Consider the following 27,310-nt stretch of genomic DNA (forward strand, 5'->3'; position numbering starts at 1 on the left):
TATATATATAATTCACATTGAATTATTTAAAGCATTAAAGATCTAGCTTCGACCGGTATAGGCTGTTGAATTTCTATTATTAATTGTGTTTCTCACATTGTACGGTCTAAAAATAAGATAATATTGTTCCTTTTATATTCTCTTTTTTATAACAAAGTTTAATATAAAATGTTTTGCTTGCACAGGAATGCGCATTGCGCAGGAAAGGAAAGAAAGTTTTCCATTTTCCGAATATTTCAGTGATAAGTTTGTATCAACAATATAAAGCATTAAAGTTTAACAAGCGAAACTTTTCTCGCTTATTATATGCCATGTACCTCATTAAAAAGTAATTCTGATTTTATAAATTTTTTGTAAGGTCGTGATTAAGAGAACCTGCCAGATTATATTTAGGGTCCAACGTAATTGCGAATTTATCGCTGCGAAGGTGGTAATTTTATTTCAGCACGCATATAAGTATAATAATCGGGATCGTGATGCTTTCTTGGCTATCAAATTGGCTGAAACTTTCGTAATAAAAGTTTCAGTGGCCACGGCAATCACGGTTAAGGGACTTATTACTAGGGTTACATTACACACATTCGTTCTTTTCAATTTATCGACACGCGCGTCGAGAAAGAGCTATAGCCAATCAGACTTTATATAAATACAGTAATCTGTGCACATGACGATGAAATATACGTCATTATTAAGTATTATTAAGGTTGTCGACTTGTATCGATTTTAACGTGTAACTTTGCTCAGCACGATGTGTTATAATAATAAATTAAATAATTACGACAAAAATTGATAATAAACGGAAAATAAATGAATACTAAATTTTTTTAATTTAATTAAGTAAGTTTATTATTACTTTGCTACTTTTCAATATGATCAAAGAGCTCTTGTAAATAATTTTATTTTTATAAATAATTTAGAATAATGAAATTATAATTTTTTATACATATATTTTAATATAATAAATATTTAACTCAGGTGGCCGAGTGGTTAAGGCGTTGGACTGCTAATCCAATGTGCTCTGCACGCGTGGGTTCGAATCCCATCCTCGTCGAACTTTTTTTTGTAACGCGTTTCAGATTCAATATAATTATAAATAAATAATTATACTAAAATATTAGATGTTTTTTGAATTTTTCGAAATAAATCGATTTTTTTATTTCGACATCCAAAATATATTGACCAAATCGCAATTAATATATATAACAATATAATTTAAATGTATCTTTTTATATTATTAAAATTAAATAGTATAATAATAAATTGCGATATTCTTATTATACCTATAATACGATATACATATTTGTTACATCGATGCATTAGAATAAAAAATTAGAATACAATAGATTGTAAAAAATTGGACTTTAATTTTTTTATTAATTTAATTTTAACTATTATATTTTAAATATTGACATAAATAGTTAAAATTTGAAATTAAAATTGATTAAAAATAAAATTATGTTTTTTGTTAATTCAGTTCTTTCAGTACAACTCATACTTTTTAATTATATAATTTACTATGACGAAGGACAAACCTTTAATTTATACTTATGACTTTTAATTTATTGTTTTAATTTATTGGTAACACTTTATATATTATGATTTCAACGATATTATTGTACGTCCGTTTTGCTGTTTACTAGGAATCTTTGTCTCGAGAAGTCCTCGATAGTATAGTGGTTAGTATCCCCGCCTGTCACGCGGGAGACCGGGGTTCGATTCCCCGTCGGGGAGAATTCTTATTTTTGCAATTTTTCCTTTTACTTGATTTAAACTCTCTTTTAAGATACTATATAAATTATAATGAATGACGATTGCTCCTAATACTTTTTTCAATAAAAAGTCCGTTCCCGAAATTATTAAAAAATTTATCGTTAAAATTAAATTTTTATTTGTTATAAACACTTTATACATTATAATTTTAACGATATTATGGTACATCTGTTTTGCCGTTTACGAAGAAACTTTGTCTGAAGAAGTCCTCGATAGTATAGTGGTTAGTATCCCCGCCTGTCACGCGGGAGACCGGGGTTCGATTCCCCGTCGGGGAGAATTCTTATTTTTGCAATTTTTTCTTTTACTTAGTTTAAACTTTACTTTAAGATATTACAAAAATTATAATGAATGACGATTGTTTTTAAATTTTTTTTAAATAAAAAATTCATTCCCGAATTATTAAAGAGTTTGTCGTTAGAATTAAAATTTAGATAGGCCGGTATTTATAGTCGATTCTTATATTTAAGATTGTTTTAAGTAGACAGTCTTAAGATATTCTTAAAATAAGAACAGATTATGTACACAGAAAAATATCATTTTATTGTTAAGATAAGTAATTATTCAATTTATTTTCTTCCTTTTAAATAACGGTTTTAACAAAAAATATTTTCTTGATAATAATCTTAAAATATATTTGTAACAAATTTTATAAAAACTCACTATTATGTACTCAAAACAAGAATTTATTTTCTTTTGAAGAATATTGTAAAATTGATCGAAAAGGCGACTTTATATAATAACCAAATCGAATTTATTTTAATTTAATAATAATGATTAAAGTATTAAACTTATTTCAGAATATATTTTGAATAAATTTGATGCTTGTGATGAATTTATGAGATTTATGAAATACGGATATATGAAATATTTGAAACAAGTAATTATTACTTGCGCGTATAATAAGTATTTTTCTGTGTGTGAATATCCCAGCCATAGACATCTTGCGAAGAAATAAACGCAGTTAACGTTAATTTATTACAAGAGAGAGACTTCACCTCACGCATGCGTCTCGATTTCAACAAACCGAGCCCGAATCGCGTAACTAACGCCTGGCACTCTGTAACAATCGATAATGTGAGGACGCCTCCATGGCTTAGAGCGGTTTACAGCGTGGCGTGGTTGCTCGAATAGGTGTTTATCCTACAGCGGCGCGGTAACTCTAGGCTAGAAAGCTTCGTGAGATACGACGAAAGGGGTTCTAAAAGACGGGACGCGCCAAAAAGACGGCGGGGGAGTTATGGTGTTGCGCGCGCGGATCGATTATTCTACAACACAATACGCCACATGGCAATGCTTACTGTCGCTCCGTAGATTTACCACTGCCGCATATCCTTGGTGGTTTAATGTAAACTCACGTGTTTCCGATAGAAAGCACCGGCAGGGGTTTAAATGCGGCTGAAGTGCTTAAAAGGGACCAGATAGCAATTTGTGCGTTAGATGCGATTTACGTATTCGCTTGTACAATTGTCGGAGTATACAGGGTGTCTTGAGAAATGCGTAGGCGCTTCGACAGGATTTGCTCCATTATCGATAATCTTCATTTATCTTCTCTCAAAAAATTTGGCAGTTTTTAAAATAATGGGGTGAATAAATTTTTATATACTTAAAAAATATAATATTAAATTTTTATTATTTAATATTATATTTATTAATTAATATTTTCGAAGAACTTTATAAATGATTTTCAGAAAAATATAGACCAGCAACAATTATTTAATTTGTAATATTACTGCAAAATTACTGATAATTTGAATCTTCTTTCTTTCTCTCATGTTACATATTTAATATTAACAAATATTTAATTTGCATCTTAGTGAGACATGATAATTTAGGACGTTGATAAATATTAGAAATATTAAATCAAATTTGTAACGTGGAAAAGAAAACAATTAAAAAATTATAGTCAGATATTTTTCTTGTTTATTATTTAATTTGTAATATTGCAAAATTACCGATAATTTGATTCCTTCTCTCTCTTTCTTTCTTATGTTACATATTTAATATTAACAAATATTTAAATTGCATCTTAATTAGTGAAATATAATAATTAACAATTAAGGACGTTGACAAATATTAGAAATGTTAATTAAAATTTATAGAATGGAGAATAAAGTTAAAAATTATAGTCAGACTTTTTTCTCGAGGTACATCGTATACACGGCGATGTTACGATCAGTAATTCTGCGACACTTGTAATATCATTAATTATTAGGGGAAATGTCTGGCGTTTCGCTCATGGTCCGCACTTATGGCCTTATTAGACTTTCTTTTTATGCGCTCGTCGTGTTTATACCACACGATAAAGGAAAATCTATTGTATGCGATAAGACTGCTTTTATCCAAATATTTTATTCTCTGCAATTTTTTTACTATTTTACGGTCTTTTAATTAAATACGCAATTATCAAACAACAGATGTATTTAAGTAATTAAGAATGAATATCACGAAAACTACTTTGTATGCGAATAATTTCGTTCTCATTCTCATTACATATAATTAGATTAATTAATATTTTGTTTGTACTAATGGTATAATATGTGAATGCATATTCTGTTTGAAAATTAAGGTACCTAATTAGGACTGAACATTTGATAATGAAGTCTCTAAGCGAAATAATAATGGGATTAGTTACATTTATAGAAATTGCGTAATTTCTACAGATACGCACATATTGCAAATTCTCTCAATTTTCTTGATTATATAGTTTTACTTTCCATAAAATATTTAAATATTTAGTGAAATACAGATCCGGAAATAATTTTGTTAAATTATTAAAATAATTATGTAGAATACTCGAAACTTTTTACAGCATTGTTCATTATGCTTGAGCATCTTACATAATTATTTTGAAATTGTATTTAGTTAAATTTTTAGATACATCAACGCAAAATTATTTTATCTACGTATTTAGAACTCAAATGTTGACTTTATCAGGATAAAAACTCGACGCTCCTGTAACAGCCCGGCTAGCTCAGTCGGTAGAGCATGAGACTCTTAATCTCAGGGTCGTGGGTTCGAGCCCCACGTTGGGCGATTTCTTTTTTTTTATCTTAGAAATACAAGAATTTGTGAAAAACCTGATATCACATAGGAAAAACACTACAAAAATTCATATCCATTATTTAGTTAAAATAATTAATTTTTTATGCTTTTCGTATTATGCGTATGTGTATTTTTTGTATTATTTTTTGTATTTTGTATTGTATTTTATTTTCTATATTGCATCTCTTCGTTAAAACAGATTCATGACTAAATTATTAGTTGTATTAATGATAGAGCGCAAATTGTTTTGAATATTGCATCAAGTTTTCGTTTCTTGTTTTAATTTTTATACCCCCATTTCTATCAATGTAGCTTAATTTTAATCTCGGCTTAACTGATTCTTCATCTTTTTCTAGTTTTTAGCATCAGAAAGAAATGAAGAGTTAGTTGAACCGAGATTAAAATTAAATTATATTGATGAAAAACGAACATTAATAAATTTAACTGCAGAGAGATAAATTTCAAAATCACGTCGATAAAACTTGTCAATATAAAGAAATTCAATAATAAATGAAATAAGCGCGTGTATCGAAAAAAATATTTGTCACCACGAGCTCCACTTTCCAAGTTTTGTTTGTCAAACAAAATATATTTACACATACGTGAATCAAAAAGTACAGTATACATCGACAGTGGAACGCATGCAGCTGTTTCGCAGTGAAATCAGGAAAGCAAACGAACCGAGTTCGAGGAAGTCGGATCGCAAACACTATTGTTCAAACAATTTTATGTATTGCATTGCACAATAATATACAGGTGAATGTTGTCGTTAGCGGTAGATGATGTTTCTTTATCCTACCAAGTAGAATCGATTCTTTTATCTCCGAGTCGACGGATAGAATTCGCGCGCAACTGTATTTTCACATTTCCCACAGCAATTCTAGATTGGACACTTGATAAGGAGAAATAAATCGAAATAGATATATCATTCGGACTTCCAAATGTAGAAACGTTATAATACGTAGTATAGTAATAGGAGATCGATAAGCGCATGACATGTGCATCGATGACATTTAAAATCTGTGCTTGAAATTTGTACGATGCAGATAATATAATTATTTTATTGCGATAATTACTTTATTACGTCAATATTTAAATATATATCTTTAAATAAATTATATTTCATTTAGTTTAATATTATTTCCGTTGCATTTAATATAACATTCTATAGGAAATCTCCACGGAAATAAATGATTTTGCTAAAGTATTTAAAAGCTGGGCTGAAAATAATTTTGTTAAATCAAAATAATTATGTATAACTCTCAAGCTCATTATGTTTGACGTTGATAATTCAACGTTCTACATAATTCAAAATCAGGAAATCTAGGAATCGACGCTGTAATTAGTGCGCTACGTATTAAAATATAAAATATTAAATTTTTATATTACACACACAACAAAATATAAAATATATTTTTATTAAAATTACAGTTAAATATCGTCTTTTATATTAAAATATAAAAGACTATATTTAACTGTTAAAAAATTCATGTTTGGAATTTATGTCCGTTTCGACAAATATATAAAAATGCATGTAATTTTACATAGAAATTATATGTTCATGACTGGAAAATTACCTAAATATGATTGGAAATTTACAATTTCCAGTAAATTTCCAATATTTAAGTAATTTAGATAGTTTTCCAGTCATAAACGTGTAATTCCCATGTAAAATTACATTTTTTTCCGTATAGTTTAATTTTAATCTCGGTTCAACTAACTTTATCTTTTTCTAGTTTTAAAAATTAGAAAAAATAGAGTAAGTTTGAATCGAGATTAAAATTAATCTACATTGATGAAATGAGCATTAGTCATATAATAAAAATCAGTTTCGTCATATGATAAACTGCGGATATTTCGGCTATTTTTTAGTCTTCCTCGTAGTAAAAAGGTAGAAATAAATCGTGGCAGTCAATTAACTCATTGATAAGAATAATTATTATTCTGATAATTATTCTTATAATTGTTTTGACGATCCAACGAAATTATTTCCAGATCTGTATTTAGCTAAATTTTTATCTACTTCAGCAAAATTGTTCCTTATGTGTTGATGCACGCTCTTTCTCTCTTTCCTCTGCTTCTTTCTGCGACCTTTATTTAGATGAAATAAATCGCAGAGATCCATTTACGTTCGTGACAAGAATTGAATTCGGGCACCGATCCTGAAAGCAGTTTTTTGAACGAGGTTTCGCTGAGAACGATTGGTACGACTGCCGATCGACGGCGAGAAAACGATTTCGTTCATTCACTAACGTGTCCGGTTTGACCAGTCGAGGATATGACAAAGGACGGTGTGTGGAAGGACAGGAAGGATATAGAGTGACAATTGCTTTTTCTTTTGGCGGCAAGTAATATTGCCTCTTTCTGAGGTAAAGCGAGTCGTTCCACAACAATAGATCCTGAGAAATTGAATGTGTCCCGCGAATTGTCCTCAGGAACATTTCAACATTTTGTTTCTATCCTTGTCACTGCAATGATAGCAGAAAGAAACAGTGACTGATAGCACCATCAGGATTCTCGTCTGATGATAAAATAATAAATTTTGCCGTGAAAAATGAAGATAAAGGAAGTAAATAAATCAACTAACTCCAATTTTAATCCATTTTTTTAATTGTATTAACAACGAAATTATTTAAAAATACTCTTATCTATAGAATATTTTTATCTGGTTGGATCACGATATGAATAATATTGAGAAGAGTCAATTAATAAAATTAATAATAAAAATATATTTCTTTTTATTTTTCTCGAATTATTTATAAATAATTCTATTAATATAAGTTAAAAATTTTTCAATCTGTTTATAATTTTAATAATTATATTCTATAAAAACGAACTAATCTGTTTTTTCCAACTCTCTCTCTCTCTCTCTCTTTTCTCTTAATTTAGTTCGTATCTTTCTTCCGTCACTAAAAAGAAATTTTTATCTTATAAAAGGGTTAAATTAAAAGTTATTTTCTCGTTACTGTGTCTCGTTACTGTTCTGTTACTTTTTATAATAAATAATTTGATAATGACGTTGCAATTTTTTATGACGGTAACGCTAACTAACTAAATGCTAAAGTTATGCTAAGGCTGGGAAAGTCACTTTGAAAAGTAACCTGTCATCATTACACGTTACTTACTGAAAAAACTAAAAGTAACAAGTATATAACGAAGTAACGAAATAGTAACTTTTAAATTTCGTTATTCGTTACTAGAAATTGTAACTTAATTACTATTACCGTTACTCATTAGGAAAGATAATTACGTAAGAAAAAAAAGTAACGAAAAAGGTAACTTCGTTATTTTTTTATGTAACTTATACAACACCCTGTATAAAAGTATGCAACTTCCAATTCCATTACACGGAATTACTTTCTTTATGACACGGGAATTTTTCGTGTACAGGAGGGATAGCATATGCTTCACGTGTCTTATATGTATGTTATAGTTGTTTCATCAGGAGGATTTGCGACTCGTTTGACATAAAAGGCGCGCCGTAAATCCGCGGATTTCGATGAATGGCGTGTCATTTCGTCGCTTCTCATATCTGCGCGGCCTTCCGGGTGTCGTAGCCCTTACAGGGCTCGTCAGCGTCAGTCCTTAAGCGCCTGCCGTTAATCAAACGAGATTTATACCCTTGGCGATTCTCGCGTCGCATAACGAGAGCGTAAATTTCGCTATCGCGACACCTGATGATCGAAATCACCGTGTCGTAAAGCATAGTCATGAAAAGAATTTTGATCTGTCGAAATGTACAGTTGGTGGCACAAGAGTCGTCTCTCTCTCGTCAGCAATTCTCTGAAAGAAACTGAATGTATTAAAAATATAAGCACATACCAATTACAGCCCTATTAACTCTAACTTATTTTTTAATTATTTGAATTATAGGGAATCTTAATTGTTTTTTATTATTAAAACTTAAAGTTATATTTTACAATGTATATTCCATGCAGTAAAATGAATTTATTTAGAAGACGTCCAATTACTGTTATTATTGATTACACTTTTCGATGAAAAAAAATCAGACTAATCATTTCCCGTAGTTTTTAAACGCTGAATATGAATCTGGCTCCTGAATTGTTCCATCACGTCACAATTTTGAGGAATTCGCATTTAAAATTACAAAAAAGAACTACTTTTACATATTTTGTCATATATGTGACGTGTTGGAGAAGTTTTATTGCAATTAAAATTAGGTATATTGTTAGGACTTTCTATGCTCAAAAGGAATTTTTAATGTCGGCTGTAACGATTAGTAAGATATTCATGGTTAAATATGGAGTTTATTGCAGAAAAGTTAATTAGGTCATTGATTTATTAAATAGCTTATAATTATGTTTAATGAAACATAAAAATTTTGTAGGCCACTGAATACAAAATCAATGTCATAATTGACAAGTCTTATTATTTTACGTTTTTCTGTGTTTCTGATTTAACTGTTAGCGATGTCAGCGTTTTATCAATCAGTACAGAATAATTTAATATAGAACAATTTAATATAATGATAATATGATGGTATGCGATATACAATTTATGTAACGCGATGTTTGTCATATCGGAAGTAGTTATGCCCGCCGAGGCCGATTAATTAAATAATCGCGATCGACGTGTCGTGAATTTGCGCGCGAAAATATAGAAGGTCGCCATGTCCAATGCACCGTGCGAGTTTCATAACAAATTGCCGGTGCTCATTTAAACGCGCGTTGCATCTTCCACTGGGCAACCCTCCACAGTAAACTCCCGCGTGTGCGAGCATTTACTACAAAAGGGGACACATGCATGACTAGCCTGTTGGTTTAAAAAAAATAAAAACGAAAAAGAGGAAACAGAGGAAAAAAAAGCGAACAGTCGGAGTTGCATTCGAGGGTTGTCGTGCACGAACGAGGGGCGGCATACCGCAAAAGATCCCGACGGTATAAATATACGGGGATACGGGCGCACCCAAAGACGACGCATCGCACCCTCGCGTTGCCGACGCATTTGACGTTGTCGTTCAACAGAGCACCCCACACTCGGGGCGCGCACTTCAGTGACGAGTCGCGGGTAAACGAAGCCGGTAATTGCTGCCGCCACGCCTGTTTGCAGAACTTCACCGCGATTGATCGATGCGCACTTCAGCTTCAGAAAGTCCGTTAATCTTCGGTTACCTAACTATTTTAACAAATGGATACTTTACCACTTGAATAAAATAATGTGGCGTTATTATGTTTACATCGACTGTTAGGAAATATTGTAGTGTATTAATGATAGGGTTATTCAGTTTTATACGTAGAGGAGAAGGTGGTATTATGGCCAATGTATAATATATTGTGCCTCCCTTAATATCTCCGCTATTATATAGCGAATCTTATAATGATTACTTATAGAATTATTTGTTCAGTAGCTCGTTACACCATGACGCTAATATTACCAATATTCCATAACCAGCACTTATTATAACGCATTTTTACTATCAAGTTTTTCGAAACGTTTCTAAGGTATACTTTAGCATTTAGTTACACCTACTTCCTCATTTTTCTTAAACTTGAGCATATTATCACACGAATATATGTATTTTTGAGTGTATTATTTGCTATTTAACATTTTATTTGACTATATATATTTTGAATTATGCAAATATAAACAATACCATGGCATTTTGCTAATGTGGCCTTCTATGGATATTGACTACTCACGATCTCTTTTTTGAGGTTTTCATATCAAAATAATTATTTGATAGCTTTACTGTTAATTTATAGTTTATATTACGTGTACTATTTTTAGTACTTAGATTTTTAGTACTGAGCAGCTTATATGCAGAAGTTATGTGATTGTATATACATTCATTTTTGCATATATTTTAAAATGTTTTACTTTTTTGTTAATTTTATAACTAAATACTGTTTTCTAAACAAAACTAATATTTTAAAGCTATTTTTAGGAATGTGGAAGGCCACATTACCACCCATTTTTTTCTTAAAGTCATTATGCAATGTCACCACATTTTTATTAATAGTATCCTAAGTAATAAATATTTCGTAACTTTTAGTCCAGAATCGATTCAACAACATTTTAATGAATGTAATTGTCAAATTTTAAGCTTAAGTATTGATTATTAACAAAGTTATTGTGTAAAATGTAACTGGGGTGCCATAATACCACCTTTTCCTCTATATAGTGATAGATAAAAAATCTAAAAATCTACATTTTAATTTATTTATTCGATTAGAACACGGTTAGAAAATTTGTTTTAAATTTAACACACGTGACCTAAACGGTCCACTTAAATTTATGTGTTAATTTAATACAATCTTATGTTATGGGGTTTTATTTTCGAAAGATATCACATAAGAAAATACTACGGTATATGTTACGTATATTAGATTTTTGTACGCGACATATAGATTTAAGATCTAGATCTTGGTACTTTTTGCGTGACACGACACGCTTCCAGTGAAATAGAAAATTCTGAGAGCGCAGCACAGGGATTTCCGAGGTTGCAAAAGGAAGAAAGTGCGTGTTTGGCGTCTTCTAATGCTCAGTTTACATACACTAGCGGCAGTTGAGACGACTTTCGGACGTGCATATGTACACACTTGAGTATTCGAATAAGTGGTCGAACATGTCTTGACACATTCGAGTCCATCGAGTCAGGTTACTCGGCCGAAACCTCGAGCCGGTTGGTAGGGTGTGTAAATCGGAGCACTCCAGGGTATAGTTGGCTTTGCGAACGACAACATGTATGCCCGTAGGAGGCTCGGAAAGCTCTCGGAGAGGATGGCATTCTTTTGCGCTCTCCCTTCCGGCACGCTCAGCGAAGCGCGACCAGACGAACGCGCGCGGCGGTTTTCGCTAACGAGCCGTGAAATGAATCATACATTGTCTCAAGCAGCGCGCGTCGTACGCGTTCACACGTGCGCCCGAAATCGAGAGGAAAGACCATCGGCGAGATGTGGAAGGAAAGCGGCCCGATTGACCGTGAAATTCGCTGTCGCCGTCGTCGCGCCACTGCGACGAGACTCTCTCTACCGAGAGCGACCATGGCGATTATTATACCGGTGTTGCATTTTCCTCTCGTTGGCGGATCCTCAAAGTGCATCCAATGTACGACCCTCCAGCGATACATCTCCTTTTTTTAAACCGTTCTGCTGAAACGAAGATGTAACGGATTGTTGTGATAAGTATTTTTTACGAATACTTGAAAGAGTAAATGATTAATTACGTTCATCTTATATTAATTAATATGATTAAATGACACGACGTCGGAAAGCCTAAATTTTTACACTACAAAAATTTTTGATAATAATTAATTAGTTTGTACGTTAAGTGGTGCATATTTCTGTAGGGATAATTGATTTGCACAGTCATTTGATTAGCGAAGTTATGAACCCGAACTCAATCAATATACTCCACATTCTAGAATGTCAAAACTTTTTGCAGTATTACTCATCGTGTTTGAAATTCCTGCGTAATTATTCTGATGATCGAACAAAATTATTTTCGGATCTGTATCTAGCTAAATTTTTAATTCAGCAAAATTTTTTCGTTCGGAATTGAGATAAACTACTCTCTAAAATTTTTTAAGTGACTCTCACTCTGAAATCTAACTCTTTAATATTGAGTCATTCTTTTCCAATACTTATTCATTTTTCACTCTTTAAAGTGAGATTCCATTTCAAAGAATTTAGAGAGTAGAGATGTGCTTTTTACGATTTATTTCGAGAATACACTGACAAAGGTCGGTTGAACGATGTACATACGAGGGTCGTTTGAAAAGTTTTGAGCCACAACATGAAGATGGCATTACTCATCAAAACCATTCTGGTACTACAATCGTACATGCTTTGAAAGATACTTGTAAAAATTGTAGCCATTGTAGACGCTCAGTTGTTGTTGACAGTCATTTGTGCCAGTCGATGTCAGTGATTTTGTAAAAATGGAAAAAAATCGAATATATTTACATTTCCAAGGCTCTGTTGAAGCGGTTTAAGCGAAACGAGTCGGATTTTTTGCGTCGATTAATAACTATTGATGAAACTTGGATCCACTACTTCACTCCTGAGACGAAGGAACAGTCAAAACAGTGGATTACATCCGTAGAAGCCTATTTTGCAGAGCAAGATGCCAACTATTATTTGAATGGGTTAAACGGGTGGGAACATCGCTGGGAAAAGTGTATCGATTTAAAAAGAGACTATGTTGAAAAATAAAACTGAATTTGACTGAAAAAATACTTGTTTCTATGTTAGAAAAACTTTTCAAACGACCCTCGTATATCAATACAGAAAAGTAGATAACTTTCGAGCAACTGAGAAGGGCAAACGAAGTCACGAATTGTATATTGATGCGACGTGAGGTATCAATAGTTTATCCTCAGAAAAACTGTCGCGAATAACGTAAGAGGTCTGTTCTTCATCGGAGAACTCTCTGAACTGGTGCACACGATGCAGTAAGTTGAAGTGAAACAAATATAGTTTGTTTCACTTTAACTGATTGCACCAGTATGCACCAGTTCAGAGAGTTCATTGATAAAAAACAGATCCATTGTTCCAGTAACCAGTAATAAGCAAAAGTCTAACATAATACAGAATAAACGTTCAAATAAAGTCAGTAACGAGCACACAAAATCTCATATAATATCAGCACTGATTATAATAAATCTGAAATATATAATAATATAATTTAATCCAAACACATAACTTACTTTAAGAATAAACAAGAAAATAGGAATAAAAACTACATCATACATATTTGATATACAGCTAGATAATTTATTTTTTATTTTCATATTTTTAAAATAAGAAACAATAATGTATTATATGCACCGTAAATAAGAAAAAAAAAACAGGTGTTTCTGCTCTATCATTCTGATTTTTCTTTCTCTGCGAAATCCTACTCCAGTTACGGCTACACGTTGCTCCTCATCCTAAACGTCGGAAGTTGATCTTAATATTTTATCATTCCGCCGGTAGTTTCTCGATAAAATATTTAAAAAGCTGCTCGTCGTCCGAAGTTTAGTGTTCCGTTTGAAATGTTCTGCAACTGTTGCACATATTAGATCAGTAGACTGTATGAAAACAAAGTAATGTTTAAAACTTAATTTATCAGAAAATTTAACGCATAAATCTCTTGTTCAAAGATGTATTTATAAAAATAATTTTGATTTATAAAATAAAATTAATAACGCCCGGTTATAGAAAATATGTATTAAAGACATTCTGTATTTTAATTACATTCTTTACATTGAGAAAAAAATGTTTTTGGTAAAAACTCATTAAAAAATCGAGAGATAGGGCTTCTTCTCCGAAATTCGAAGAATGCCAAAACTTCCTGCAGCGTATAATTTTTTTCTGAGGACCGGCTATATGAAACCGAGAATTTCGGATGACATTACGGAACCCGCTGAATTACGGCGTCATTAAAATTTCTTCGCGCAGAGAATCCTGACAACAATCGTTCCTTTTTCCTTTTTTGTTTCGCCACGGAATCGCGCGTCGTGGGTGTGCCTGTCGACGTAGTGCTTTAGGTGATAGCAGCTATTTCCGGTTTCTGCATCTTTCACAGTAACACGGGGTTCGAATCTGTTCACGGATAATTTGCGAGAAAGCGTCGTCGATGTATCATTCGCGAGACATGCGCTTTTCGCTTTATCAATATTCTTCTAAAGTAATGCAACGTTGCAGTCTCGCACTGTTTAATAATTTAAACGATATTGCGTTATTATATGATAATTATTGATAGTTAATTACGATTATAATTATTGACTAATTATATAATTATCATTTATATTTACATAATTATTGCTTTAAAGAAAAATATAAAGAAAATATTAATTTGTTTCCAGATTCGTTTTTTACTATGTACTTTTTTAATTGATGTTGATGTTAATCGTAATTTAAAAGTATGAGAATTTTTTCTTAGAATTTACCTTGATAGTCGTGGGATAACATTGTATTTCAAAGAATTTTAATGTAAAGCTCTCTCATTCATTAATAAAATTACAATGAAGTATAAAATAAGTTTGATCAATTTTACTGAAGTGCATGATAAAAATCTTTAAAATATTGTATTGTACCACAACTACCATATTTTCGGGGGAAATTTTAAAAGGAAATTCTCTCCGTGTATGTATTTAATTGATTTAAATATTTATTTTTCAATGTAATAATACACATGCACGAGCACTGTAATTTGCATTAATCGAATTTTCATTTAATATTTAATACATGTGTCACGCTGTCACACATGATAACGCGAATTTTCCATCGCGAATGAATTTGCATCGTAACATGAAATTCTACGGACCAGAGATCGACGGACCGTTGCACAAATCGGGAATTAGGTTTGCTCAGGCTGTTCACGCTACGCTATCAACTTGGGTGAAATCGCTCGCTCGTGGTTATCGACATCTCGAGAACACGATGCAACGCGTCGCGTGTCCGACGTTCTCTAGGAATTTTCTGCTCCGGGGAAAATCCGCCTAGGTCAGATTATTCCGTTATCGCGGGAGAAATCGTGGAGTCGACCGATAGCGTCCGACGGCACGTCGGGATTACCCTGTGCACTTTATGGAAGTAAAGCTTACGCGGCGGTATCGACTCCCGATGACATTCGATAATCCCGGGATATAGCCGAGAGCGAACGTGACTCCGCAGGAGAAGTCACTGGTACAAATCGCGATAATATTCCGCATTTTTTAATAATGATAACGGCAACAGAACATCGTATCGCTGGGAACAGGAAAAATATTTATGTCGGCGTCTAATTGGACGTTTTCGCGATAATCCAGATTTTTTAGCTCTTCTTAAATTATTTTCGAAATATTTTATACTATATATGTGTGTATTATCTATATAATTAAAATATTTTTAAAATGCAAAATCTTTAAAGTAATCTTCAAAATATTAATCAGGCTTACGAAACTGCTATATCGATTAAAATTAATACTCAGTTGAAAAAGTGTATTAGAAACACATTCACGTATTTCAAACAGTTAACTCAAATTTTTGTAAATTTAATAGAAAATAAATATATTAGAAATAATATAAATATTATGTGAAAAATTAACACAAAAATGCAATCTGACACAATTTTTAAATAAATTGTGGAAGCATATTTCTTCAGAAAAATTAACCCTTATAACACGTTAAATTAACATTTTTCAATAAAATTAACGTTTATTATGTGTTAAACTAACATATTTTATTCGCTTAGCATTTTTCATTCTGAAAATCAAAATCCGAGTAATAAGATTATGTAAGCTAAAATTATATAAGATTATGAAAAATATTTATTATAAATAATTTTTCACAACGTAATTGAAAAAACGTCCGGACCACACCTACAATATTAATTAGAGATAAATGAACCACACACAAATATCAATTAGAGTTAAATGAAACTTTCAAATATTAATTAGATTTAAATAAACTCTCGGATATATTAAAAACTTAACACGAAAATTTTAACGAAATCAAGTTTTAATACAAATACAAAATGTTTTTACTGTATATTAATTACAACCACTTGAGGAAACTTGTACGGTACGTATATTAAAGTAAAGTATAAAAAACCCGGCTCAATATATAGATTGAAGGTTTTCCATGTATTTTACCTTTTTATCGCGCTTATTTTCTACGCGACATTATACTCCATATGTCAAGCGGCAAAAGTAATTGATCGATCGCGAGTGTCTTGCCATTCAAGATATTTCTGACTTTCGACGAGCGAATATCAATTTGCCGGTATGTGCATATATACCTCCTTCTAATCCGCGGTTGAAAAGAGACGAAAAAAGGGACAGCGGAAAAACCGGAGCCGGCGTCTTCAGTTTCCGGTACGATATAATCATGCCGCGCGGCGCATTATCCGCGGAAAAGCTGGCGCAGCTTCCGTACTGGATGCCAGCCAGGATAAATATCAATTTTACGACGTCTACGGATACATTCTCGTTTGCCCAGCCAAACTCGCATGTTGCCGGCAGGCCTCGAATCCGCGACCGGTGTGATTTATGGACGTTGATCCTCGACTACGTCACGTTTAACTCTAGAAATACCGTAGCTATTTCTCCAGCAGGTAAAAAGAGATATATGATACGCGTTTTTCCATAAAAGTATCGTCTAAGACCTGAGCTCTTAGAGTATAGAATTTCTGTGACTACAGAAAAGCGACTACAGGCATTTTTGAACGTTTATTCCCCTGGCATAAAACGAGAAATCGTTCTTGAAATACACATCGTAAGTGTGAGTTTTCGTTAGTTTGCGTTATTGGATTTTCTTTTTATTTCAACTAGCTGTACCTTTTCAGACACATGCACGCGAACTAGCTATGTATAATACCTATACGTACGCAGCCCTCCGGCGTTACACCCCGTAACTTTACGACTCTCGTAAAAACCGTTTGATGGCGGTGGAATTCTTTTTTTATGCTGAAAAGTAGGATTTTATACGGACAAGTGCAGGCCGTCAGAGAAAGTGAGCTGAATAATAGCGCATGCGGTGAAATAAATTCGAACAGCTCGGATATTAAGGATAGCCAGCTCACGTAACGCCATTGTTACAAACTCACCGTTACGCACGCATTGATAAGCACAAAGTAGAGTAATAAAAGTTTGATCGATGTAGTTCCGTTTAAATAATTAATCGTCTTTATTGTGTCGAAATCATTTCGTATTTATTACATGCAGAAAATAATTATGTGCCGTTCTACATTTCTTTTAAGGGCCTGAAAGTAGATTAACCAATGTTTAGATAACTAAATATAGATGATTCATCAAATAACGTTTATAGAGTTTTGTATTAATAATAGATGTCATTAAAACTTTGATTTAATTTTCATTTAAATCAATTTTAAGTAGTAAATAACACTGAGGCAGAATGCAATTTTTAGGCAAAGCAAATTCAGATATAGACGCGAATGAAGACTTAATTATTTTTCCGTATAAGTGAATTTTAACGAAACTCGATAACATTACGTCGAGTTTCTAGTGAGAGCATAATCGCTTTAGCGAAACTTCGATAAGCGCCTAGCGCTTTAACTAGCCCGCGTCTATTATCACGCCACTCTTCGTTATTAGATAAAAAATTAATGGTCGATCAATCACGATCAATTTCAGGAATGATGTGACTGGCTCATGAGCTGACCGAAGTAGATGCGCTTTATCTCTATTTTCTACAGAATGATCGGTTAATTAGGCGGAGCAAAAAATATTCATATCTAAGATGATTTCTCTTGCCATGTTAAACTGTCAATTATTGTCTTATTAATCTATTACGGCGTGGTCAAACATTTAATTATGAAGATGTGTAATAGAATTAGAATTATTATATGTCGCAATTTATAAATCATGAATATCAACACTGAGACAAATGGATGAACCAAAAGGTTCTGATTATGTCAATCAGAATTGCGGTTACTCAACTATAGAATTTCAATATAGGAATTAAAATTAAATAGTAATAAAATTCTAGAATTTTATTGCTATTTGATTTTAGAATTCTCAACTAGAATTCTATTATAATTCGTCCATTTTTAATCAAAGTTCTAATCTAACATTAGAAGGAAAAATAAACGTTTTCTTCTTGTATTGCTCCGAGAATGTCTAATTATATATCAATGTATGTTGAACGGTCGAATAATCTGTATGAATACGCAAATTATCGTAGCATAATAATGAGTCTAATTAATGTGCTAGACACAGGAATTCCTGTGGTTTTGATCATAATGTAGCTCGCGCTATGGAAGTGCACGCTTGGGTCTGATTGTATATTATAATTAGATCAATAATCTAAAATCGAGGATATGAGAACTAATGAACCTCCAAGGAATTAATATTTGGGGACGATTTCAACAACAATAATAATTATTTTATGACCTGAAAACATTATGAAATTTTAAAATAATAAAAATAACAAAATTTCAAAAATGATAAAAATAGATTTAATAAATGTAACAGACAAATAATAATAAGTGTTTATAATTGGACGATTTCAGTAATCTGAATAATTACTTTACGACCTGAAAGCGTCCTACAATAACAAGAATAACAGGGTTCCAAAGTTACAAAAAGTAGGATCTAATAATAATGAAATGTAACAATAATAGGGGCGTGTATAAATATAAATGTGAATTTAACATGACTATAATCTAAAATGCAACGTTCGTTTAAATAATCCTTACGACTGGCGTTTATAAATACGAAATCTTTCATGCCATCATTATTTATATATATTTGGATCTAATAATTAAATTAATAATCTAAAATGAAAGATAGGAGAAATTCAATAAACTTTTAAGGAATTAATAATCGAACAATAATTTTAATGATTATTTTATAATCTGAAAACAGAATTATATATTATAATAACAAAAATAACATCATTCCGAAATGACAATACGATCTAATAAGTGTAATAAATAATAACTGGTGTGTATAATTATAAATGTGGATTTAAAATAGTTCTAATCCAAAACGCAGCAATCGTTCAAATAATCCTTGCGATCGGCGTTTATAAATACGAAATCTCTCGCGCCATCATCATTTGCTCTTTTGCGCAGTGTTTTGTAAGTCATGTAAGCGAGCTTATTCTGTACATGGACCATCACTTGGAGCCTCGATTTTCTGCTTCATCAAGACATCGCCAACGCAAGCCGGCCGGCCGTATGCTAATCGGGTGCATGGCGGGCAGAAACGCCACCCTCCGAAGAAGGGCGATATGAAGGGAGAGTCCCCTGGATGATCCCTTCGACCGAATGAGTGACATCGCGCGCAGGAACAAGGGCGTGCAGATTTTATGGTGCGGCTTTTTTTTCCCTTTTTGGACCCGACAGCGATTACGCACACGCGTCGTCCGAACGGACGGACGGACAAACGACGATGACGTGACCGCGTGAAATTGCGTGGGCGATGCAGGATTTGTTGCATGTATCGTTGCAGTCGAGAAACGATAAAAAGAATGTAAAAGGGATACAGATTTCGGGTAGCGTATGAATAATTGTTCAACGTGGCTGCATGCATTGCCGATTTAATAATTCGAAATCATTTTGAGACGTCCCTTAAACGGTATTTTACCCTTAAAGGATATTTTACTGTTTAAACGGTATTTTAGAAACGAGATGCTAAGCAATTAACAAGAGGTAATATTAATTGCTTGAAACTTAATTCGATTTCAATAGAAAAATTATCATATTTTCAAGAATGACGTAAACATGTGCGTTTGAAAAAAGTACAATTTTTATAATTATTCTTTTTTATATTTTATGTTTCAATTTTGCATGCCTTCTATTTTTTAAGGAATTCATAAGCATTAAATATTTTTTAATATGTTTTTAATGTTTTTTAAGGAATTCATAAGCATTAAATATTTTTTAATATGTTTTTCTTTACTCACAATTTTCCGATTAAATTAATATCCTGATAAAAGAAATAAATATTTTCTATTCTATCTTTACGCCGGAAATTTCCTAAACGCCGTTTATATACGGGAAAACGCAAACGGTGCGGACTTCCTGTGGAATTCTACCCCATTCGGCGCACGTGACTGCCGAGAGCGGCGATTGCGGCATTTAACTCTCCCATGTGTTCTGCAAAAATCCGGTAATTCGCGAACAGGACATTCTCTTGATATCGATATCCCTTCGGGGCGCATCGCAGTACATCGAGTCGAGAGGCACCCTTTCCCATCCCACTATCCTCTCTCGGTAGCCGGCAGCAGTGCTCAGTCTCTGTCGAGCTACCATCGCGTTCGGAGGTAGCTTGTTCCGTTTTTTTTTTCAGCTCGCTCGCTCGTGTCACGAGCGTGATCGCAATTAGAGATAGTGCATGATTACACCAAGTGCAAGTACGTAATTACATTGTGAACAGTTGAGAAAATTGTGAATCTGCCAGGTGGTAGCTGCACAGCACGTCGAAACCGATGGGGGATGACGTTCGATGGAGAAAAAGGTACGATTCTGTGCGAGAGGGTTGGAACTCGGAGGGGTAGGCACTACGGCGGAGGATATGCGTAATGCGTCGCGAGATGTAGCTCCCCGATTAGAGGTTTTCTCCGAGGTACGAGGTTTCGCGATCTGGAGAATTTTTAAGATTAAAGGGGCTTGGGATCGCGGATATTCAATAAATACGTGATAAAATTCGGCGACGTATCCGCGTGATGTTCAGTGAGCAGCTTGCAATCCGGAGAGTGTGGAGATTGGAATCGTTCAAATATTTGGCGTGTCGAAGGATTCGAATCGGATTTTATTACATCGCATAGTTTGGAAACTGTGATCTTTTCCTTCTCGGATATATTCGAAACGTTGGATGCTTCGAATGGTATTACACGCGAAAGATAAGACAGAAATTGGAGAGTAGACTTCAGAAGATTTAAATCTTAAAAATATGAGTATGTCATACTTGATCATCCCTTCTTTACGTCACGAGTTTTTTTTTTCGATGCTTCTCGCTTCTCGAATCGTATATGAAATAATAGAAAAAAAATTATAAAATTATTTAGAATATTTTTTAAGATTTTTTAATAACTAGGATGTTCTCTATGATAAAAATAAATGTTAAAATTAATATGCATACAGAAAAATATTCTACGGCTAAGAAAGTGATAACTAAATTTATTCTTTTTTTTTCTTTTAAATAACGGTTTATTTTCAAGTAATGGTTATCTTTAACAAAGAATATTTTCTAGATAATAGTCCTAAAATAAACTTATTATAAATTTAAAAAAAATTTCACGTTATCATATACATAAAGAAACAAGAATTTATTTTCTTTTGAAGAATTATAAAAATTGAAATAACGACTTTATATATATAATAAGTAAATTGAAATTATTTTAATTTAATAATCTTGATTCAAGTATTAAACTTACTAGGAATATATTTTGATGCTCGTGATGAACTTATGATAGATTTGCGTATATAAGAACTTTTTAAATACTTAAATACTCAACTAATTAATATTCAAGTATCGTATTATTTTCCTGTGTAGGTTTATAAATGTTTTAATATAAATAGTTATGGCAAAGACATAAAATAGTACATATGAATAATTAATAATAGAATCTTTTTATCTATGAAAAACTGTAAAAGAGGAAGTATATAAATGGAGAACTCACGCGATAAGAATTGCGATAAAAAGGAAATTAATATTCTATTTTCTCAAGTTAAGTAAAAAGTCAATATGATATTTATGGAGTAACAAATTTAATCTTCTATGTCAATCTCATATTGACTTACAAGGCTAACTGCCATTTTGAAATGTAAAATTCTCTCTCGCACTTTGTATAATGCATATGTATTATCCTGTATCACGCAAAAAATATTTTGCTGCTCCAGCTAGAATTATAGCTGATTTTTGTATCTGATAAAAAATTATGTATCATACGCATAGAATTTATAGCACAAATCTAAATTCTATTTGTGTCATTTATATGATTAGATGCAATACATATACAATATCACAGTACTTGCTAGAAATTTATTTATTTTAGCTATTTTTTGTACTTAGATAATTTTTGCTATAACTGCAAGATCACTTTTTTGAGTGATTGATTATGACTTTTCAATGATTTAAGCTTCAGTATGTTTCAGTAGATTAAATAAAAGTGTTATCGATTTATTTCGGTTTTCTAGTATGACACTATTCTAATTTTTATTTAATAATGGAATGCAATGACATATTTTTCTATTAAAATCTAAGCCTGTTCAACGGGCAATAAAGAGCGGACTATTTGACGGATAATATTTTCATATCAATGACAATAATAGGAAATTGTTATATTTCAATCAATTTAATCTATATGCTAATGTTATTTTATAATTAGAATAACAAACATTATTCTAACCCAGCAAACGAGCTGACATAACTCGTCATCATTGATGTATTTTACGTTAAAATGACGACATGTAACGTCAGCTTGTTTGCTGGGTTAAAATAATAACGTCATTGATGTAATCTTGTAATAACGTCAAAATGACGACAAATAACGTCAACTTGTTTGCTGGGTTAGTGGCTATAACGCCGGTATAACACGTAATAATAATTAACAATAGCGAGCGGATTATTCGATGGATAATACAAATCATATTAATATCGATAATAATAGCAAATTGTTATAGTTTACAATCAATTTATTATATTTGAGAATCAATTTAATCCATATACTAATTTGTAATTAGAATAATAAACTTGACATTTTTAACAACGTAAAAATGATGTTTTGTTTGCTGAGTTAGAGAATAATGCTTATTATTCTAATTATAAAATATTAGCATATAGATTAAACTCTCAAGTATAAAAATTTTTGTTGTTGTCAGTAATGCAAAAATATTTTCCGTCAGAATCCGCTCGCTATTGCTCGTCGTTATCACCGGCATGCCATTATAGTCGTTAATCAGGAACTATTTGTCTACTTTCTCCGCAAAAATATTTCGCTCGTGCGGTGTGATCGACCGTAATTTGAGCTAAAAGATTCCTTTCATCGATAGGATTCAAAGATCCCCACAGGTCGGTGCATCGAGCTCTGGCGTAAGTCTCCTCGCAATTTCTCCATGAATTTCTCCCGGTAATTTCTAAAAGAGGCGCTCCTCCTCGCGGCTATTACGTGGCTCGTGACCTCGCGCGGAAAAGAGCTCGACGAGAGAATAATAAGCCGGGCGGCGCAATGAATGAATCCGTAGGCGCCAGAAATGAAGAGGCTGTACGCGTCTTGCGATTTTCCGCGCGTAGATATTAAATCGCGACGAATCCCCGGCGGAAACGCACGTAGCGGTATGCCTTAACGTTCCCATTACGTCGCGCTTCCGGTGATCAGATAACCCGCTAGAAAGCTGGAGTCGCTTCTTCGTCATGTTCACGGTTCAAGAGAATTTGTACACGTAACAAGATTGCTATTTCGATATCTAGTATTTGGATATTTTATAGACAAATTTTATCGCGTTGATATTAAAATTACATTGTGTTATAACTATTTAATTTTTTAGAGAGTTAGAAAGGAAACGAATGGCTATAAATGCAGTCTTTGCATGTAATAAATGCTTTTATATATGTAGATAATTTAGTTTTCCCTGTATAAGAATAACACTATATTACATGTTAAATATATACATTTATTTTTAGATAATGTTATTTTTACACGGAAACTAAATTATGCACACATATTTGTAGGCACTTATTACACGCTCTTGGATTTACAGTATGAAGTTTTTAGAAATTTGTATAAGTAAAGTTTTTACATATACATGAGAGGAAAAATTTCAAAAATTTTTTAATCTCTTAGCTGTTTAATTTATATACATTAGCAAAAAAAATTATAAAAGAGGAAGAAGTAGAATGTCAACACACATTTTAGAATTAGATAAAATATGACGTAATTTAAGTAACTTTATTTGTGTGTGACACCAGAATACAATTTCTTCTGTGATTATTCTAGTTATTAGCTATACAATTGCGCTCTTTAAAGATTAAAGAAAGAAGAAAACACCCGCGCTTCTATTGTGTTTTTATTATTTTCAAAAATTTGTTACAAAGGTACTTTTTAAACGAAATTTAAATATTTATTAATATATATAATTTTATAGAGAGATTATATATATATTAATAAATAATATATTATATTATTTTATTTAATATATCATATTATTTTTGGAACGTAAATTAATAGAGGGGCTAAGAATATGCCCCAAATTGTAGTTAACGCAATCAAGTGACCCTGACCTGAGCAGCGGTGTGGCGAACCTTAACGAAGGTTCGTTCCCACGATTGGCGAGCATATATATGGTCGCGGAGCTTCCCGAACTTTGAAGCGTCATAATTTGACAACGCCCACGGGCGGAGCGTCGTAATTTTCGAGTCTAATGATCCGAAATATCCTGATGTCGCATTTTCAACGTGATGCAAGTGGTTCACGATTTAAGCGAAAAAAGAGAGAAACGAGATCTCGAAATGTCGTTTGTTCGCACGAGAAAGGGGGTGACTGCGAAGCACGGCGGTTTAATCGACACGATCCCAACTTCGACTTCCTCTGCTTTTAAGAGCAAAGTACGTGTGAGTTATAGCACCGCACTGCAGTGCAGTGCCGGTGCAGTACGGCTGCAACGAAGGGCCGAGTGCGCATCCACATTCGCGCCCTTTTAAAGGTATTGTCAGCGACTGAATATGCGCGGTTCGGTGACAATAACGACTGTTACTATCGTTGCTTTTTTCTTTTACCACATCGATCGATATCTCCTACGAGAAAAATTCTCGACTACTCGAAGAGAATACCTCAACTCGAATAAATTAAATCTCGCGCAACTCCATAGGTAATAAAATGTTTCATAGCGCATTGGTTCTTACAAAGACACGTCTGCCTATCGTATAGGCAATAAAAATTTACATTATTTCTTTTCCTTTCTTCTGAACGTTTTCTTTTCCTTTACGTATCTAATTAAAAGCTTTTAGGATTTAATCTCGCGAAGGAAATCTTCTGAGCAGGGAAAGAAGAATATATCCCGTGGGTGCAGTCGAGAGCTTCGACTCAGGATCGAGTGGGTGGAAGGTTATCCTGGGAGATCGGAGACTGCGTTCGCGAGACTTCTCTTGAGAGTGATGGAAGGAGGTTTTCCGCCCCTTTTGCAGAAGGGGCTACGATTCGTTCAGTGACCATAAAGAGCACGTGATTGTCTGCTCTTGAAAACTCCCGACAAGGAAAAGCTCTCAGATGAAACTTGATGTGGAAATTTCTGGTCTATTTATAATTGTTTTATCAGAGATTTTTATTAATTGATACAATTATTGATAGTTGTTCATAATTTTTTCACGCCATTAAGCGTAATAAAATATTTTCGTAGAATAGTTTGAGAATTGTTATTTTTTTAATTTCTTTTTGGCGTTAAATAATAAGCACATAAGGAATAATTTAAGAAATTATTTTTTGCATTAAATAATAAGCATTCACGGGGAATTTTTATAATTATGTTAATAAAAAATAAATGTTCAGTACTGTGTGTGAAAAATTTTGTAATTTTCTGCATTGAGAGGAAGAATGGTTGTAATTACTATAATTTAACTATAATTTATAATCATTTTCAGTGCTCAAGAATATTTTTTTATATAACTATAAATATAATTATTATTATTAATATTATAGTAGTAATAATAATTATAACGGAGTTCTTAATTATTTTACTCTGTAATTATAATCACAAATATGAAAAATTTTTTCTTAATATGAATCTGAGTGATTCAAAGAGAAAAGTACAATCCAAAGCGTCTATCTCGAAAACAACAAACCTTTCGATACTCAGAGTAAACTCAGACTAAATTAATATGGCAAAGATTTATCTCGAAGTAGTATTTTCTTTTAGATCCGAATTCATTTCTTTAAAGCGACTAACTTCCGCCGCTTAAAAAGCAAGCGCGACGGCACCTGATCCTTCTCACATAGTTCCGGCAAGGTTGCCGTCTCTCAGGAGTAATACACATCCCTTCGCGATCTTCGCGATTATCCAGCACGGAATAGTGCAATTTTTCTCCCTCGAACGGCAACCTTACTCGACATTTTCCCGGAGTGCAAGATAAAAACAAATCTTTCGCGTCCGTTACTGGCAAGAACGCTTCATTCCTTATCTAGATCGTCTAGACCGTTCCACCGACAGTAGATTCGCGTTGTATTATTACGTGATACTAGCTGAACTTCCCAGACAATTGCCGCGAGAGCAAGACTTTTGCAAAGGGATGAAAAAGGGCATTTTCAAGGGTGATGGATAATTCGTGGGAACATTTCGTAGGAAGGATGTGTGCGACAAGGGTTGACAAGGGATAAGGGGCGAGGAATGAAACCCTGGGAGAGGCAGAGACAAATTTATATGTCGCGCGAAATGAGTTCCAGACTGTCTAATTATTTTTTAACAAAATTACTGATTTTTTTTTATTCAAGGAAATTATTATTTTTCTTTGTAAGAAGCGTACCTACTTATTTGTGATCTAATATTAATTAGCAGAGTTTCGAGTTTGAGAATATAAAAATAAAGATATTAAAATTTCCTAAACGTTACTAGGTACATTTATTTTTATTTTCTTGGCATACCTATAGAGAAAAATGGCTGCGTCTCAATTCTCGATGGTCGGTTTTTAAATTCAAGCAGCATCCCGCCAACTGTATTGAATACTGCGAGAAAAATGGAGGCAACTTCGAGAGAGGATCAAAAAGAAGGAAAACAGAGCCAACGAAAGTCGTCTGAAATTCCTACAAGGCGAGGAGACACAAGTACTAGTGCGAAGCATGTCGGATCTCAAGACTTCCTTCGTCCCCTTGGACTTCCTCCGTCTCTCTGTCTTTTCTCGTTTCCTTCCTCTCCTCGCTTCTTCATAGTGCTGATCTGTCGCGATTTACTCGTACGAAAGCCACCCCTCGGCGTATCCCATGCGGCAGTCGGACCACGCGTGTCGTCATCTGTGCCTCTATTCGCATGCAGACTCTTCACCCTTCTCGTAAAACGTTTCTTCTTTCCACACCTTGAAAAAGCGACGTAATTTCTATTTCAAAGAAAATTTTAT

General features: G+C 33.0%; 1 protein-coding gene and 4 non-coding genes across 6 annotated transcripts in view; all 5 read left to right on the plus strand.

Annotated features, from left to right (window-relative positions):
• Positions 1 to 27,310, plus strand: part of LOC108729297 (uncharacterized) — a 103,233-nt gene that overhangs the window by 16,010 nt on the left and 59,913 nt on the right. The window contains exon 1 of one of the 2 annotated variants that reach the window (XM_018458355.1): positions 20,621 to 20,722. The exons of the other annotated variant lie outside the window; for it this stretch is intronic. The gene's annotated coding sequence lies outside the window, so the exon portion shown is untranslated. Of the gene's footprint in view, positions 1 to 20,620; positions 20,723 to 27,310 lie in introns of those variants that run through there. 2 annotated transcript variants of the gene reach the window in all.
• TRNAS-GCU (transfer RNA serine (anticodon GCU)) lies at positions 970 to 1,051 on the plus strand. Its single transcript has one exon. It is a non-coding gene; the product is annotated as a tRNA-Ser (tRNA).
• TRNAD-GUC (transfer RNA aspartic acid (anticodon GUC)) lies at positions 1,660 to 1,731 on the plus strand. Its single transcript has one exon. It is a non-coding gene; the product is annotated as a tRNA-Asp (tRNA).
• Positions 1,977 to 2,048, plus strand: TRNAD-GUC (transfer RNA aspartic acid (anticodon GUC)). Its single transcript has one exon. It is a non-coding gene; the product is annotated as a tRNA-Asp (tRNA).
• On the plus strand, positions 4,734 to 4,806 carry TRNAK-CUU (transfer RNA lysine (anticodon CUU)). Its single transcript has one exon. It is a non-coding gene; the product is annotated as a tRNA-Lys (tRNA).

Source organism: Mycetomoellerius zeteki, unplaced genomic scaffold (assembly GCF_001594055.1).
Source record: "Mycetomoellerius zeteki isolate Tzet28-1 unplaced genomic scaffold, Tzet1.0 scaffold72, whole genome shotgun sequence".
NCBI lineage: Eukaryota > Metazoa > Arthropoda > Insecta > Hymenoptera > Formicidae > Mycetomoellerius > Mycetomoellerius zeteki.